The sequence below is a fragment of the Mesocricetus auratus genome, unplaced genomic scaffold (assembly GCF_017639785.1).
Source record: "Mesocricetus auratus isolate SY011 unplaced genomic scaffold, BCM_Maur_2.0 Super-Scaffold_100004, whole genome shotgun sequence".
Classification (NCBI taxonomy): domain Eukaryota; kingdom Metazoa; phylum Chordata; class Mammalia; order Rodentia; family Cricetidae; genus Mesocricetus; species Mesocricetus auratus.
In genome coordinates this window covers 3,535,135-3,539,950 of record NW_024429189.1, presented here as the reverse complement: position 1 = coordinate 3,539,950, position 4,816 = coordinate 3,535,135, and the positions used below count along the sequence as shown (strand labels likewise).

The following is a 4,816-nucleotide window of genomic DNA, read 5'->3' as shown; positions in this document are numbered from 1 at the left end:
CATTGTGTGTGTGTCCAAGCACTCAACCCTTCAACATAGGGTATGAGAACCTTTGACATCGAAAGTCAGGGTTTATGTAGGTTTGCTAAGATCTACCCTCTCAAAAAGGTTTGCATGTTGGTAGGATTGGGCCCCAAGCCCAGCCTGGCATGGCTGCCCACTGGCACATAAGCCTGTCTCTGAGGCCTCTGAGTAGAGAATGCCAGGTCCCCTCCTCCTACAGCAATGAGCATACACACACTCTTCTCCAGCCCTGGGCTGCCCTCATCCTAACCATAGAAGGCATTTTTGTAACAATAAAAATAGATTTAATAACCAGACAGCAAATTGTAATTTTTAAGGGGAAAAAAAGCAAGGGTAGTAAATATTCATTGGTTTTTTCCCCTATGAGATCATGAGGTCATGTTTTAGAAATAGATTGCAGTGTTGCAGACGTGCCGACATTACACATAGGCACGCACACACATGTGCACAGACTCAACTGTGACTCCCACTGGATAGCAGCTATAGGAAGCAGGAAGCCCCTCCCTCCACCTGGAGCCCAGTGCTGTGACCTCATGTGATCTCCTGGGCCTTCTGGACACAAACTCCCAGTGACTAAAATCATGTTAGAATCTGCTGGCTCTCTCTGGGGGGTGGGGTGGGGGAAGGGCACTGGAAGGAGAGGGAGGTGGGGAAACTACAGTCAGGATGTAATATTTGAGAGAAAAAATAAGATTATTGGATCTAAAAAAAAAAGAATCTGTCTTCTGTGTCCTGAAGCAGAGAGTATGGTTACTGGGAAGCATGCATGGGGCCCCCAGACCACGCCTGCTATGTGGTCTTTTGTCCATTTCATCAGTGAAGACAGCGGTGGTGGCAGCCGATCCATCCACCTAGATGGCCAGCTTCTCAGAGCCAGGTCCCGTTTGATTCTAGCACACAAGAGACAAACTGTGCTCCCTGCGGGCTGAGGCCTCAGTGTTTCCCCTCCAGGGGAGCTGCGTGCCTATCATTCACCTTTCCATCCGTTCGGCAAATCCGCTGCCAGGACCCAGCTTCAAGAACATCTCAAGGTCCACCCACTGGAGAGACAGCCGCCACCACTGCCTATCAAAGTCCAAAGTCCAGCCGAGGACAAGCCAGCACAGGCCAGGGTGTGAGGAACCCAGGCCCTGCCAGAACTGACACACCAGCGAGGAAGGGATTGCTGAGGGAGACACTCGATGGTGGCCTTGGTGGGGGGGCCTCCGCCAATCACCCAAGAAAGGGAACCCTGAAGGAAGTAGGTGGGCTGCCACATTAGACTTTACAAACGAAGGGGAGCCAAGGAAGGTATCGGAGCAGGAGAGTACTGGTGGTTGCTCCTGAGATACTGTGACTCTGTGGGGTGGGGGTGGGGCGGGGACCAGCCATTCTCTGGAGGCCTGGAGGGAGCATGAAAAGCCTTTGAGCACTGCCCTTCGCTGCCTGGGTAAGATAGACTCGCCTACATCGGGCTGTGTAGTAAGATCTGGGTGTGGAGGTGGCTGGGTCCCCATGGTGGGGGGGGGGGCATGGCTGTCGCAGAGAGGGTAGGGCCTGTGCATCCTGAACCCCGCAGTCTGACCCAGTCCCCACTCTACCTGAGGACTCTGCAGATTCCTGGCTTCCTGCATCCACAGCCTCCTCATGCCCTCTGTCCACCGACAGCCTCCTCCAGACATCCTAAAGAGACATGTGCAGTGGATGTCTGTCCAGGTAACACAGTCGGCACATTCTGGAGTGGCCTGGAGGTCAAGCCTAGAGGTCAGCATGGCAGAGGCAGCCAGTGTAGCAGTGAGGGGCACAGGGGACAGGGGACCAGTTCTAGCAGAGTCCCAGCCTCTGTTTTGGGTTCAGCTGCCCCGCTGGGGCACCAGCCACAGGGAAGGGACAGGAGGGGGCTGGCAGACAGGAGAGCCCATCCTTCAAGTGACAACCTCCTTATTACCCCCTCTTTGCTGCAGGGACAGAGCCCCACAGCCGCAATGGGCTTAGTTGGGTCTAAGCCAGATTCCACATTTCCCACTCCAGAACTAACCACTGCACACAGATGAAGCCCCTCCTCACCTGTCCCCTAAGGGAGGACCAGAGGAACTGTCCAGTCGCCACCCCAGTTCTCACTCAACCCTGAGGGCTTCCACCCATCCCAGGCCCAGACTGATAACTACAGGAACAAGGTGACTGCAATAGGCCTGCCCCTTGCTGCAGTTGAGTCTCTGCCTGCCCTTCCCACTCTCCCATCTTGTGACTGGAATCTCTGGCCCAGGATGAAGGTAAGTATTGCAAGGATTTTCTAATGGGGTGGGGTGGGGGTGCCAAGTAGCTCCCCTCTGACCCCAACCAAAGTCTCAATGATAAACCAAAGTTCACTTCTACCTAAGTTCACCCTGGGGAACCAGTGACTTTGTTAGGTTACCTATAGAGCAGTGGCTGAGGGTTACAGACAGGTCTGTGGGCGACACCAAAGTAGCCACACTGGAAGATCTGTACCAAGCATGGAGGGTGGCTTTCTCATGGGTGAGTAAATTACCAGCCCGTGTACTCCAGCCCCTCCCCCAGGCCACATGCAATTGGGGCAGAACTGAGCACAACCGGCTGACAGACACTCAAGTGACGGTCCCATTACCCTCCTCCTTTCAGGAAATGTCAGCAATGAACAAGGCCAGCTGGGATGATCCTTTGCAAGCAGCCACAGCTAAACTCATGAAGATGACGGTTGCCTGGCTCGGAGGGTCGTGCCGTTCAACAGCAGCAGCTGACGACTACAACAGCAGGTGACTACAAAGAACTGTGACACACAGTAGGACAAGGAAAGAAGGAATCAATATCTGCCCAGACCACTGCCCCGGCTCCACACCAGCCACGTGTCTGCTTTTGACTCTCCCCGCCTCCCTTCATGGGGGGCAGCGATGGCTCCGGTACCTCAGCCTTCGTGGGGCTGGTTCATTTCTGGCTGTGGTGAGCTAGTTTACGAAGGCCTGAACTCCCGGGCCTCTGAGAGGCCACTGTGTGTGCCTCCCAAACCTGCCCATCTCTTCCCATTACATCCTAGACCCATCAGCCTCCCATCATTCTCCTTCTCCCTTACAAAATGGTCCACACTCCTGTGTGAGGGCCTTGGAGGAGCCGTCATTGGGCTGGTATGTGGCTTCCCAATGTCTCACGGCTTGCTCTCTCACTCAGGGTTATGCTTGACTGTGCCTCCCAGACACACCTTCCCTGGCGTTGTCACCTCACCCACAGCCCCCACCCCTTGATCCCCATTTCCTCCCCTGCTACCTCTCCTTCTCAGAGCTCATTCCGTATCTAAAGAGAGAGCTCACTGCCCACAGAGATTTCTGTTTCTTCTGAGTCTTCAGCAAGACAGTGTGCAAAGATTCTCCCTTCTTGTCTTCTTGATGAGGCCATTTCAGGTTTAACTAGAATTTGATCTCCTTGATGAAGAATCCCATGGAAAATTACCCACCTCAAACCCAAGGTCAAGATGCCCCAACTCATTTATCTTACCTTCGGTTAGATTGCCTGCTTGTACAGAACGCCTCACAGCTAATCGCTTGCACTTGCTTCTGCTCAGTCGCTTGCTTCTGTGGCTCTGCCCTGCAGCTGCTGAGCAAGATGGCCAGGATGTGGTTTTTGACTTCCAAAGCCCAGTGCTTTGGATACTACACTTTAGACCTGAATACCTGACTGTAGTCCCAGCCAGGTGGAATAAAGACTTTCAGTTGGCTGTAAACTGAGCGCAGAGCCTAGTATGTGGTAGGTGAGCTGCCAGGGCTTGTGAGTACTTCCTGGAGGAGGATCAGAGCCCCCTGATATCAGTCACTTGGATGGGGTTCTTTTGACTTCTGAAGGTGGAGATGGCATACTCTGAGGAACCAGTTACCTGGCTGGAAGTCACTGGTCCATTACCTCTCTGCTGACCCAGAAAACCATCACACCATCTCCACATCATCTCCACCGAAGCAGTGTGTCCCCAGAAGCTGCCTTCTCCTGAGATTCTGTTGGCTCTCTTTTCCCAGGGGTCCATGGCCTGAAGCCTTTGATCCTTCAATCCAGCATTGGAGCTACAGAGAAGACCAGCAGGAAAGGTGGGGGGTATACTGCGTGTGTGTGTGTGTGTGTGTGTGTGTGTGTGTGTGTGTCTGTGTCTGTGTGTGTCTGTGTGTGTGTCTGTGTCCCTGTGTGTGTCTGTGTCTGTGTGTGTCTGTGTGTGTGTCTGTGTCCCTGTGTGTGTGTCTGTGTCTGTGTGTGTCTGTGTCTGTGTCCCTGTGTGTGTGTGTGTGCGCGCGTCTATGTCTGTGTGTCTGTGTATGTGTGTGCCTGTGTGTGCCTGTGTGTGTGTGTGTGTGTGTGTGTGTCTGTGTGTGTGTCTCTGTCTGTCTGTCTGTCTGTCTGTCTGTGTCCATTGTTTGGGTGGGAATGCCTCCTTCCCTGCTTTCCTTCTCCACCCGTCCTTCTTTCTTTCTCCTTTCTTTTTCTTCCTTCCTTCCTTTCTCTTTTTTCTTCAAATTTTGCTACAGCAGACTGAGCCCCAGACCATGGTCAGATCAGAGCTTGTGATCTGGGTGCTAGAAGGGGAGCCCACACTGAGTGAGCGAGTGTACGTACAGGAAAGCCTGGTGGGCACCATGAGAGCCTATCAAGCACCGAGTATCCTTTCAGCTCCCACCCAGCACCCAGCCCATGTCCCCTTGCTCATCGCCCTCTGGGCTGCTCCTGTGAATTGCTTGTACCCACGCCTGGCTGGGCACTTAAGTGCTGGGGATTCTGAATGCAAAGGAGCCTGGAGGCCCATTATGCCGAGCTTATGTGG

General features: G+C 53.5%; 1 long non-coding RNA gene across 1 annotated transcript; it reads right to left on the bottom strand.

Moving 5' to 3' along the window:
* Positions 1-685: 685 nt before the first annotated feature.
* LOC121140313 lies at positions 686-4,148 on the bottom strand. The gene is made up of 3 exons (XR_005877091.1): positions 3,511-4,148; positions 2,630-2,791; positions 686-1,686 (listed from the first exon to the last, which is right to left on the bottom strand). It is a non-coding gene; the product is annotated as an uncharacterized LOC121140313 (long non-coding RNA).
* Positions 4,149-4,816: the final 668 nt, after the last annotated feature.